The 14,243-nt window shown below is 37.1% G+C and overlaps 1 pseudogene; it reads right to left on the reverse strand.

Moving 5' to 3' along the window:
• Positions 1 to 5,888: 5,888 nt before the first annotated feature.
• On the reverse strand, positions 5,889 to 7,208 carry LOC114216444 (elongation factor 1-gamma pseudogene; annotated as a pseudogene).
• Positions 7,209 to 14,243: the final 7,035 nt, after the last annotated feature.

Below are 14,243 nucleotides of genomic sequence, written 5' to 3' on the forward strand. Positions count from 1 at the left end.
TCATTTTCCAAAAATCTATGGTAAAGATTAATGGTGTTCTGGTTCTCTTGTCCTTCTGGGAACAAAGAGGATGCCATTTCTACATTCCCTTAAGGAGAGGCATGGCTATGTGACAGAGCAGGGAAAAAAATTCTTTGTTGATTTAAGCCACTGAAATTTGGGGACTGTTTATTATTAAAATGTAACTGAGTCTACTGTGACAACTCTATAATTTCTCAAATATGAAATCTGATGTCGCTGAATTAGGAATAAGCTTAGGTGTGTATAATACAAGGAGTTAAAATGTGAATGACAAAAAGATATTTCACCTTTATTTCTGTGTCAGGTAAAAGGTGGCCAGAAGTGAGCAACCCCAGGCTGCCCCACCATCACCAGGGACTCACTCCCACTTCCCTGCTCCTCGCAAGCAGAGGCAGCATCTGCAGCACTTGGCTTCCACTCCATAGTACAAGTTGGGTTGGTGGTGCTGTAGCATAGCCCATCCACATCACAGCACCTGGGAGGAAAAAAACAGGAGAGGGAAACATTTCTCTTTTAAGGAGAGGGTCTAGAAGTTGCACTTATGCCTCACAGGCCTGAATTTAATCCTATGGACACACCCAGCTGTGGAGATTTGAAAATATAATCTTTTAGCTGGGTAGTAATGTGTCCAGCTAAAATTCTGGGCACTGCTATAAGAAAAAGAGAATAAATACTGAAAGATTAGCAATCCCAGCCACAGTTATGTCTGATTTTAACATTCACCTCATCCTTTGCATCATCAAAATTTATTACTCTCATTTCCTAAATGTCTCTCAATTCTGACTCTTCCTTTCACTCTAATGATACTCTGGAAATTGTTTTCACTAAGACTACTGCAATCAGTTGATAACTGATTTTCCTGTGTTCTTTTCCGCCTTTCCTTTGAGTATTGGAGGTTCTCAAAGTTCAGTGCTTCATGCAGCCATAAGAGTTACCAGTCTATATAATCAGTATTCTATATGATCTTTTACTCCCCCATTGTACATTCTTTGACGATTCCTCATTAGCCATAAAATGTGGCTTATATTTCTTAACACGAGATTCAAGACCTTCTGTTGTAAATTTGGTCAGAATATTCCCTTCATGCCATCATTTCCCATTATGGAATCAATGTACATTCACATATATTGCTCCTTTATGGCATCACTCTTCTTAGGGGTAGGTGGAGCCCTGACTCACCTCTACTTAATCACTGCTCTCATCTTTCAATCACCAATTGAAAGATCCCTCCCTCTAGGAAGACTTTCCACATCTTTGGGGGCATTCGCATTATTCTTTCTTCCTTCCTCTACCATAATTTCATTGATATTTCCTTTAAGTATTTAGACTTACATTCGTGTATGTATATATCTTCCCCATTGAATAATAAGATCTTTGAATGTAAGGAAATGATAGTTGGATGAGTGTGTGTATATATATATATATATATATATATATATATGTGCCACAGAGATAATATTGTATCCATGCAATAAATGTTTTTTGTCTTTGTGAGAATCTTTTATTTTATTTTAATTTTATTATGTTATATTAATCACCATACATTACATCATTAGTTTTTGATGTAGTGTTCCATGATTCATTGTTTGCGTATAACACCCAGTGCTCCATGCAGTGCATGCCCTCTTTAATACCCATCACCAGGCTAACCCATCCCCCCACCTCCCTCTCCTCTAGAACTCGTTTGTTTCTCAGAGTCCGTAGTCTCTCACGGTTCATCTCCCCCTCTGATTTCCCCTTCTTCATTTTTCCCTTTCTGCTATCTTCTTCTTTTTCTTCTTTTTTTTTAACATATAATGTATTATTTGTTTCAGAGGTACAGGTCTGTGATTCAATAGTCTTACACAATTCACAGCACTCACCATAGCACATACCCTCCTGAATGTCTATCACCCAGCCACCCCATCCCTCCTACCTCCCACTACTCCAGCAACGCTCGGTTTGTTTCCTGAGATTAAGAATTCCTCATATCAGTGAGAACATACGATACATGTCTTTCTCTGATTGACTTATTTCGCTCAACATAATACCCTCCAGTTCCATTCACATCATTGCAAATGGCAAGATTTCATTCCTTTTGATGGCTACATAATATTCCATTATATATATATATATATACACACACACATACATATATATATATATATATATCACATCTTCTTTATCCATTCATCTGTCGATGGACATCTTGGCTCTTTCCATAGTTTGGCTATTGTGGACATGGCTTCTATAAACATCGGGGTGCACGTACCCCTTTGGATCACTATATTTGTATCTTTGGGCTAAATACCCAGTAGAGCAATTGCTGGATCGTATGGTACCTCTATTTTCAACTTTTTGAGGAACTTCCATACTGTTTTCCAGAGTGGCTGCACCAGCTTGCATTCCCACCAACAGTGTAGGAGGGTTCCCCTTTCTCCACATCCCCCCCAACATCTGTCATTTCCTGACTTGTTAATTTTAGCCATTCTGACTGGTGTGAGGTGGTATGTCATTGAGGTTTTGATTTGGATTTCCCTGATGCCGAGTGATGTTGAACACTTTTTCATGTATCTGTTGGCCATTTGGGTATCCATGCAATAAATATTAAGACATGAATACAAACAATGTTTCCTTTAGTTCTTCTGTTGCATTAACTACAGTTAAGTAAGACCACATCAGTTCTAAATCAGATTCCCAACTTCTTCCTGGACTTGTCATCATTTATCTTAAATATCCTTCATGACCTAATTAAGAGTCCTAATCAGAGTAAATGAAACAATATTGTCATATTAACTGCTTTATTGAGAATACAAAGAAGTCTGATTGCTGCCTCATCAGCCAAATTAGCACCTAATAAAATGTATTTCCCTAAAGGAGCCTTGTAAGTATGGATTTGTAATTGCCTGATCTCTACATAAAATCAACCAGTGGGTCCTTCTTAGAAAATGTAGGCTTAGATGGGCTTCTACCCTTTTCAAAATAAGCACAGTAGTCTTGGAAATAAAAATACTATCTATGTTATAGACTTGCTTGGGCATTATGGGCCAAATATACTATACTGTGTAGGTGTATATTATTCTAAAAGCAAAATTATTTGGCCATTATTAGAATCAAATTTATGAACTAGTGAGGTCTTTCAAAATGAACCCAGATCATTTTTATTTAAAATAAAAAAGATCTCAGTGGTATACTCACATCTAAGGACAAAGGGATCCTTACAATATCTCCTTTCCTTGGGCTACTATTAAGAATTATACCCACTCCAGGCTCTAGGGGTGGATTCTGTTTGGCCACAATTCATTTAGTGAGGTCAGGACCTGCTATAACATTTTTGAGCCCTTGATGGAATATAGCCAACAAGCTAAGGAGGAATTCTGAAAAGAATCTCTGAAAGATGGAGTAGAAGCCTAATTATGCTGTACCTGTATTCTGCCAACACTCAGGACTTTTCAGCGTGTTCTTTCTATTGCTTAAGTCAGTTTGAATTGGCTTCCAAACTATTGAATTACCCAAATCAGAGACCTAGGGTCACAGAGGCCTGCCTCACCTCTGCAACTGTGCCATCATGCTAGTTTTCAAGCCTTTAAAGGGAAAATCAGATGCTTTTAAAACATAGCCTGAGTGATGCTTCTTAAGAAGTAAAGTCACCAATGAGAAAAAAACATTACTTAAATCTTGGCCTCTGGAAACATTTAAGGGTGAACTCTCTTGGACAATTTGTGTACACTCTAGAAGAGAGGCAGTGATTGTGAATAAAGTACCTTGAATTGAAGTGGTCCACAGAAGCTACCCTCTTGGTTACTTCATCTTTACTGATCCAGCTTTCTTTCACAGCTAGTGTTTTCATGGTGATATCACAAACTATATGTTCCAGAAACACTGAAGTATGAGCTTAGCTTTTAGCAATAATTTGTTAAAGGCTGAAGAACTGGCATTTACTAAAAAGAAAAAAAAATAGTAAGTCATTAACTTTGTTATTTACCCTTCTGAGAACATTGCTTCTGTATAATACATTAAGAATATGCTTCAAAAAATAGCTTATAAATGAAAGGTCAACATACTGAAGCAAATCATCTAATTACTTCATGTCACAGAATAAGAAACATTTTAATTTCCATATTTTATCCCTGGATTTGAATCATTCTGAGACTCTCAAGAATAATGCAAAGTTCATCTGACCAAAGAAAATGGCAATAAAAGAAGTGAATCAAACATTTCAAAGTCCTATTAATAAATTATATCCTTTGCTGAGAGAATACAGTCCAATTTAATATTCCATTTAAATATTTAGTTACCTTCTGAAAAATATTTAAGACAAATAAATTGCTCTAGTTAATAATACAGTGATGTTTACTTGATAGTTGCTGAGAGTATATCTTAAGCCTTCCCACCACACACACACAGGCAAGCTAACCATGTGAGGTGATGGTTAATTATTTTGATCCTAGAAATCATTCTGTGTGTGTGTGTGTGTGTGTGTGTGTGTGTGTGTGTGTGTACACATCAAATCATCATGTACACTCTCAATATATATGATTATATTTGTCAATTAGTCCTGAATAAATTTGGGGAAAAAAAGAATTCTTATGTATATTCTTTGTCTAGTTCTTGATCTCTAGCAATAATTTGCTCTGTGTGCATGTACTTGCACATTTTAATTATTAGTCACTGTATTTGTTGCTAGGGCTGCCATTAAAAAAAGACCACATACTGGCTCTCATAAAAAACAAAACAAAAACAGAAATTTATTTTTTCCCACTTCCAGAGTCTGTAAGTCCAAAATTAAGGTGTCAGCAGGGTTAGAGTCCTCTGAGGCCTCTCTCCTTGGCTTCCAGATGGCTACTCTCTTACTACTTTTTATGTATTTGTTCCTCTGTGTGTAGGCATTCCTGGTGCCTCTTCCTCTTCTTAAAAGAACACCAGTCATACTGGATGAGAGCACTACTCTAACAGTCTCATTTTAACTTAATCACCTCTTTAAAGATCTTATCTCTAAATACGCCTACATTCTGAGGTGCTGGGGGTTGGGGCTTCAACATGAATTTTTAAAGAGACATAATTCAGCCCATAACAGTCACTTTGTTTTCTTTTTGGATATAAAATACATAAATAACAAATATTTTCATACCACCCTATCTTGATTGTTATAATAGTGCAGGAGGCATAGCCCAATCTCTCCTCCTGCCAGGGAGAAAACATCTGATTTGGAGAGGACATTTAATCAATATTTGTTGAATAAATGATGACTGGATCTAACACATAGACATATTTTATAGATTAGTATGTATATGTTCCACAGGCTTCTCAAATGCAACCTCAACAAATCTGAACTCATCCCCTTCTCACAAATCCTTCCCTGTTCCATGCACTGTTCCAGCCAGAATCCTTCACCTCTCCCTCTCTTTTCCTCTTCCTGCCAGTTAGTCACCAACCCTTGCAGATGCTACCTCATTAATAGGCCTCCAGCCCACGCATTCCTCTTTATTTGTATCACAAAGTTAATCTCCCATATTATCGCAACACACTTGTACCAGCCATATGAACCACAAAACTTTCTTCTCCATGTTGATAGTCATCTTACTTGCTCTTCTGCTAAAATTCAATTGCTTCCATTGTTCTTAGCATGATTCCTAAGCTCCTTCTTTTAGGGCCCTAAATGAACTCATTGTTTCTTATCGTTTTCATGTCTCACAACTTTCCACTTCATAGCCCATTGCCCCATGATACTGAATGACATGTAAGTCCTCAAGTTGACCATGTACTTTGTCTCTTTTAATCATTACCTAATGTTCCTTCCTTTTTTTTCTTCCAATGTTCAGTTTCCTTTAATGACCCTTATCTCCCTGAAGGGCAGGTGCAGACAGCTAGGTGATGGCAAGAGATGTTCACTTGAAGATCTTGCCCTGATTGAATGCTTTGCCCACGTGCTGGAAGTCCCCCTCCCAGGAAAAGTACTCTTGAACCAGTGTCTGGGTCTCCTCACTGCCAGGATCCAGTTTCTGCCATGTATATGACTCTTAGTCTTCCTGCCAGTCTGTTCCCAGAAAGGCAAGATCCTGGCCTTAGAAGACCTAGACTTCAGAAATGGAACTGCTATTGTTAGCTCCAAAAAGAGTGACACTGGCAAAGGCATTCTTCCTCAGTTTGTCCAACCTCTGGAACATTCCAGTGATGAGGTTGCAGCTCATGAAGGTCTGGGTGAGCTCTCAGGGAAACAGTACTCAGAATAGCACAGAGACCAGCCATCCTTATCAAAATGGTCTCAAACATATGGTAGCACAACAGAGAGGATGTCCTCACTGGAGTATTTGCACTTAAATTCATCCAACACAAAGGTACTCTTGGGTAAGTGAGCAAAACAATCCTCGGCCTTTGGCTTAGCAGCCAGCACCTGTTCACATTCATCCATCTCCTCCTCAGGAGCAGGGGCAGCAGTCTTTTTCTCCTCTTTCCGCTCAGCCTGGGGGTTCTGCTTCTCTTTTCAAGAAGCTTTCTCTTTCTGTAGGCTACCCTTTTCAGGATGGCTCCCTGCAAACTTTTCAGCATCAACCTGGACCGTCTTCTCATAGAGTTTCCCCTCCCCCACAAGATAGCCTGGAACTGGGGCCAGTTAATGCAGGTGAGGAACCAGTGGTTGGTGTCGGGGAAGGCTTGGTGGAAAGAAGGCTCCAGGACCTGTTTATAGAGCCACAACAGGGTGCAGGCTACTGTGATGTCAGCCAGTGTCACACATTCACCCACCAGGAAAGTCCTTGTCATTAAGTGAGCATCCAGTAGTCTCAGAATTTGCCTTACCTCCTCCTTTGCATTCTCTGTGGTCTGCTTGTTGTGGTGAACAATGCCCAAAGTGGAAAACACCCAGGTACTGGCTGGAGACACTATGTCACTATCAGCAAAGCTCACCGCTGTACCCCTGGGGCTGCTGCCTCTGGAGTACTTCCTCACAGCTCCTCATTGCTCACATAGTAGGCACTGGCATTGCTCTCCAACACACAGAAACCATCATCACCCTCAAATGCTGGAAACTTACTGGCAGGAAATTTACGGAGACATTCGGGGGGGTTGGTTTGGCCAAACTGGAAATAGCGTGGTGCAGAGAGCACATAGACCCGAGCCCCACTGTACTGAGCAGCAATGAGAGGCTTGAAGGCCCTCCAGTTCTCAGGATATGTGTACAGGGTTCTGGCCACCATGGTGATTCCACAAAGAAAAAACTATTCCTTTCTTAATCTAGAACATTCTTCCCATATGTCTCTTACCTTTATTTGCAACTATCAAAATCCCATTTGAACCTGGGGACTCAGTTAAAGGGTCACATCCTGCTTAAAGTTTCTGTTGAACACAGAGTCTTGAGAGTTTCTTCTATTTTTCTCTTATCAGAGGCTGGTTAAAGGAAAACTTGGAAAATTTATAACTATTACAAACATAAACATAACTCAGTAAAGTGGCTGGGTTCAAAATTAAGGTAGTCATATCAAGAATCACTAGGCTTCATATGTGTAAATCAAAACCTGCTACAAGTTATAATGGAAGGAGACATTTACAGTAACAACTGTGTAAAATATCTAGGGTAACAGAAACTGTAAAAAACCCTCTCCAAAGAAAACTCTTAAAAAAAAAAAAAAAACTAGTGAGAAATACAAATGAAGACTTGAACAACTGGGAAGAGTACTATATTCATGACTAAGTGGACTCAAAGATTTTACTTACCATTAAATTAATCTATAAATGTTATAAAGTTTATATTCGTTCAATAAAAAATACCAGTATTATGTTTTTAATTTGATAAACAGATTCAAAAAGTAAAACAGAAAATAAACCAGTAAAAATAGCCATAAAAATTGTGGGGAAAAAATGAGTAATACTTCATTTCTAATATAATAAGAAATACCATATGAATCATAGATTTTAATGTAAAATTTGAAGCTGTAAAAGGAGTTATTTTCATGCCTAGAACAGCCATGGCTCATGGTCTCAAGAAGCATCTGAAGCAGACAGCCCCTCTAAATTAGCACTGGAAGCTGGATAAACTGGTGTGTTTGCTCCTCATCCATCTACAAGTTGCCATATTCTGAGAGAATGTCTCCCTCTGTTGGGGTTAATGTAGAGCATGAAATCAGCCATAATACCGGGCTTGCTAAAATGTAACACGGAGGCCGCTGGGAGCAATGGAAGGTTTCAGAGAAAGGCATAGGCCTTTGGAATGCTGAGGCCTGCTGACCACTCTGCTGTTGGAATGCCTTGGGAAGTTGCCTTCCCCAAAGCTTTCTTAGCCCAAATTGCCCCGCCCTGTGATCTAAGAGATGTATGCATTGTCCCTTAGGCTATGTTTAGCAGAACTTGTAGAACATGCAGATTAGCATTTTGTATCTTTCCCTTAAACAGATCCTCCCTTGTCACACATCACGTGCTTGAGAAATAGTTATAAGGATTTGTGATTATCCTGAAGGACCAATAAAAGTGGGAGCAAAGTAGAGCAAAGGGTCTTCATCTCTGAGCATTGACCCTCTTGCCTTCTCCTCTCTTTCACAGCAAAGTTTGGAGTAATCTTTCATCCATCGGTACAGGGATTGCTGGCCATTCCTGGCATCCCTCTCATCATTTTCCTAAAGAATAGTCTTAAGTATCCCCTAAAAGAAGATGAAGTAAGGAAGATAATCATGTAATGTTTCATTAAGATTGGTGGCAATGTCCAAACTGATATAACCTACATGTTAGTTTTATGAATGTCATAAGCAGTGATAAGACTGCAGAGAATTTCTGTCTAATCAGTGACACCAAGAGTCACTTTGCTATTCATTGTATTACATCCGAGGAGGCCAAGTACAAGTTGTGCAAAGTGAAAAAAGATCCTTGTGGAAACAAAAGGTATTCTTCATCTAATGACCCGTGGTGTAGGCACCATCCACTACCCTGATCCCTTCATCATTCACATTGATTTGGAGACTTGAAAGTTTATCGATTCCATCAAGTTTGGCACTGGTAATTTGTATATGGTGACTGAACATGTTAACATGGGAAGAATTGGTATAATCACCAACAGAGACACCAGGGTTCTTTCGCTGTAGTTCACATGAAAGAAACCAATAGCAACAGCTTTGCCATCCAGCTCTCCAACATTTTTGTTATTGGCAAAGGCACTAAGCCATGGATTTCTCTTCCCCATGGAAAAGCTATCTGCTTCACCACTGATGAAGAGAGAGACAAGACACTGGCAACCAAACAGAGCAGTGGGTGAATTGGTCTCTTGGTGATATGATTGGAAGTCTTTACGCTTAATTAAAGATAATACAGCATGGAAAAAAACGTGGTAAAAGGAAACATGAGACACTTTATACAATACTTGTATGAAAATGTCCTTTTAAAGTATGACAAGTTCCTGAAACCAGTAAATAAAATATTGATAAACCAAGATTTTCTATATATAAAATTCACTATAGTTAATGCCCCAAGTAGAAAAAAATAGTTCACCCAAATTGAGTGATTTGAGGAGTGTTGAATGAAAGAACAAAGCTAAGTGTAGGATTATTAGGAAAACACTAGAGTTAGTGCATTGTCTAAAAACTAGTACTAGCAAGATACATAATCTCCCTAAGCCTAAAGAGGTGAGGGAGAGCAGTAACTGGACTCAGATAAATTTTTGTTAAGACAGCTGGCTAGCAGAACATAATCCTGCAGGAATACAGACATCCTTCAGGGATGAAGGGAGGAAACCTGGTTATAAATATCCTGCATTTGCTCTCCTCCCTTCCTTTATTCTTCTGTGCCAGTACTCCTAACTGGTGGAACTTAAGTCAGCCCATAGAGTTCATTCTAAGACATACAAGCTAAAAAATACGGTAACCAAAATTAAGAATAAATGGCCTTCTTAGGTTGGACACAACAAAGATCACTTTAAGCTAGAATATAAATCACTGTAAAATACTAGACTGAAACAGAGAGAAAAAGGAGTAAAACATCAGACAAGAGTGAGGGTATATTGTATACTGTTTAAACTTCGAAAAGAAAAAGAGGCTAGAGAGTATATGACAGAAGCAACATTTGAAGATAAGCTGTCCAAGAATTTTCAAAAATTAATGAATGAACAAATGGTGTTGGAAAAACTGGATATCCTCACGCAAAACGATGAAGTTGGACCTCTACTTTATACTATATACAAAAAATTAACTCAAAATGGATCAAAAACCTAAATATAAGACCTAAAACTATGAAACTCTTAGAAATAAACATAGGCAAAAATCTTTGTGACATTAGATTTGGCAGTGACTTCCTGGATGTGACACAAAAAGCACAAAAACAAAACAGGTAAATCGGACTCCATCAAAATTAAAACTTTTTATACATCAAAAGACATTATGAACAGAAGTAGAGGCAACCCCCCAAAATGGCAAAAATATTTGCAAATCATATATCTGATAAAGGGTTAATATCTAGAGTAAAGAACTACAACTCAGCGGAAACAAGAAAACATATACAACTCAATTTTAAAATGGAAAGGCTTGAATAGACCTTTCTCTAAAGAAGATACACAAATGGATAATAAGCACATGAAATGATGCCCAACACAGCTAATCATTAGGGAATGCAAATTAAAACCACAATGAAATGCCACTTCACACCCATTAGGATGGCTATTATCAAAAACACAGAAAATAACAGTGTTGGCAAGGATGTGGTGAAATTGGAAGCCCTGTTACTGGGAATGTAAAATGGCTCAGCTGCTATGGAAAATGTCATGGCAGTTCCTCAAAAACTAAAAATGGGGTTACCATATGACCCAGCAATTCTACTTCCAAAATAATTGAAAACAGAGTCTTAAACAGATATTTGTATATCCACTGTCATAGCACCACTATTCACAATAACTAAAAGAAGGAAGCAACCCAAGTATCTATTGACAGATGAATGGATAATCAAAATGTGGTATATACATATAATGAATATTATTCAGCCTTAAAAACAAGGAAATTCTGACACATGCTAAGATATGGATAAACCTTGAAGACATTATCCTAAGTGAAATGAACCAGTCACAAAAGGATAAATACTGTCTGATTCCATTAAATGAGATGCTTAGAATAGCCAAATTCATAGATATAGAAAATAGAATTGTGGCTGCCAGGAGGATATGGGGAATTATTGTTTAATGGATATGGAGTTTCAGTTTAGAGTGATGAAAAAGTTTTGGGGATGGATGGTAGTGGTGATTGTAAAACAATGTGAATGTACTTAAATGCCTCTATACTGTACATTTAAAGTGGTTAAAATGGCAAATGTTCATGCTGAAAAATACGATTTTATAAAGAAGTAAATTCTCCACAAACTGGCCTACAGATTCAATGCAATCTCAATCAAAATTCTATGTAGGGATGCTCAGGCTAGGGGAGGGGCAAACAACTGAGACTAGGTGGGTAGATGGGGCTGAGTGTATCTAAGGGGGCACAGAAATTGAATCTTGTATTTTGAGAAAAATGAAAATTAAGTTTTACAATTTCTACGTCTTAGCATAGTGTGTAATATTTGGTAGAAGCTTCATAATACTTTTTTAAATAATTAGATTTTTAATAAGTATATTTTGCTTTTCTTAGTCAAAAGGATGTCATGTTTATGTGTCTTATGACCCAACTTTCTTTCTTGTTCCAATTATTTTCATCTCCCAGGGAGTAAAGATTGCCTACAAACAATAAAACACAAACACATACACACACAACCCAATAAGAAAAATGGGGAAAGACTATGAACTGACAATTCACAAGAGAAAAAGAGAATGAGCAATAATCATATGAAAGCCTATCAACCTCAGACATAAAATTAAATGGCTTGAATTAAAATGTTCATTTATTTTTACTGCCTATGCAACTCCACTAAAATAACAGTAAATGGGTATCAATGGAAAAGAAAGCCACAGTCAATGAATGATATCCATAAATATTTGTAAGATATATTGTTGAAAGTGGACAAATTATGGTTACTGACATAAAAGAGTAAAAAGACTTTAAGCCTCAATACCAGGACAGAGGATGCCTATAACAGAGAACACTAATTCAGCAAGTAAAACCTATAAAAGGCTCAGGACAGAAGCACCATTTATTTCCAGAGCAAATGAAAGATGGGATGAAAAGTATAGTGGCCAATTTAAAGTGAGCATAAAATGGAGTTAAAACCAAGGTCTCCTCTGCTTCCCTGCCAACTCCCTATGGAGAAACCAAAAGCTTCTTCTGGGATAAATTGAATTATAGAAACTCTAGATTCAGAGAAACTAGTCAATTGAAAGTAGGGGTGAGGTATTGCAATAAAAATAAGATATTAAGTGAAATTTTATCCAGTAAATAGTGAAACACTCCCCCAACCCTAGTCTTATTTCCCAGCTCATTTGAATAAAATGTTTATAGCCGGGTATTTATCAACACCTCCTGAGTCATAAACTGAATGGGTCTTCCCAAGAGAAATTGAAGAGCCCAAAGATAAGCTCAACAAATACTGGCATGTGTGTCTTCCAACAAAACACAGAAGCACTGCACTGTCATCCTCAAGTGAAGGTCACTAATGGACAAGCCTCACCAAAGCACACAGAGGTTTCAGTGAGCAACACTTAGACTTTAAAAGGTTTCAGAGATCACCAGATGTTTGAGAAAGAATAAATTTTAGACTTGGCTTGTCAATATCTATAAAAACTCTGCTGGGATTTTGATTGAGATTTAGTTGAATTCATCAGTGAAACTGAGGATACTTAACAAAATTGAGTCTTCTAATCCATTTCAATTTATTTATTATTAATTTTTGTCAATCTTTCACCTTATATATTACTTTTTTCCCTTCAGATTTATATCTCCATGTTAAATTTGTTGATGTAATCATAACAATACTGTTCTTATAATTGCTTACTACTAATTTACATAAATATATATATATTTTTTTGGTGTTGACTCTATACTGTGACCTGGATAAGCTGGTTTACTAGCTGTAGGAGCTTTTTTATATATTCTTTGAGATTTTCTAAACAGATGATTGTGTTATCTTCAAATAGAATTATTTCTTTTCTGATTTGTATGCTTTTCTTTTTTCTTGCCTTATTGCATTGGATAGATTTATAGTACAACATTAAATTGGAGTCATGAAAAATGACATTCATACCTTGCTATAGATCTTGGGGAGAAAGCATTCAGTCTTTCACTAATAAGTATGATGTTATGTGTAGGCTTTTGTAGATGTCCCTAGTTAGGATAAGTTACCTTCTATTCCTAGTTTGCTGAAAGTTTGTATCATAAATGGATGTTTAATTTTATTGAATTTTTTGTACATATATTAAAATTATTTTTTTCTATTCGGTCTGTTAATATCATGTATTATATTGATTTTTTTCATAAATGAGCTTTGCATTTCTGGAATAAACCCAAATTGGTCATGATATATTATTCTTTGTATACATTGTTGGATTTGATTTGCTAAGTTTTTTGAGGATTTTTGTGTCTATGTCCATAAAGGCATGTAGTTTTCTTTCCTTTCCTTTTTATTTATTTTTTTAATGGTTTTGATATTAGGATAATGCTGGTCTCAGAAACTGAGTTGGAAAATACTCCCTCCTTCTATATTTCCTAGAAGAGATTTTGTTTGTTATTATTTATTCCTTAAACGTTTGGTAGTATTCATCAATTAAGCTATCTGAACCTGTTGTTTGTGCATGTGTATAAGATTTTTAATTATAAATTCAATTTATTTAAGAAGTATAAGATTATTTAGGTTATTTGTTACTTCTTGAATAGTTTTTGGTAGTTTGTGTCTTTTTTTTATTTATTTGAGAGAATGAGAGAGAGAGAGAGAGCATGAGAGGGGGTTGGGTCAAAGGGAGATGCAGACTCCCTGCTGAGCAGGGAGCCCGATGCAGGACTCCATCCAGGGACTCCAGGATCATGACCCGAGCCGAAGGCAGTCGCTCAACCAACTGAGCCACCCAGGCGCCCGTAGTTTGTGTCTTTCAAGAAATTGGCTCATTTTATTTATAGTATAAATTTTATTTATAGTATCAAATTTATGGGTATAGAATTATATTATCTCTTTAACGAATTTGTTATCTATTGTTGGGTAAAAAATTACACTAAAAGTTAGAGACAGAGGTTTACGCCATTAAACATTTGTTTCCTCACAGTTTCTGTGTGTCAGAAACCCATAAATCAAAGAAAGAACCTGACTTATCTAGACATCCCTGGCTCATGATCTCTTATGAGGTTGCAGGTAAGCTG

This window comes from Eumetopias jubatus, unplaced genomic scaffold (genome assembly GCF_037043125.1).
Source record: "Eumetopias jubatus isolate StellerSeaLion01/CBP00866 unplaced genomic scaffold, mEumJub1_p1.0 scaffold_3, whole genome shotgun sequence".
NCBI classification, from domain to species: Eukaryota; Metazoa; Chordata; class Mammalia; order Carnivora; family Otariidae; genus Eumetopias; species Eumetopias jubatus.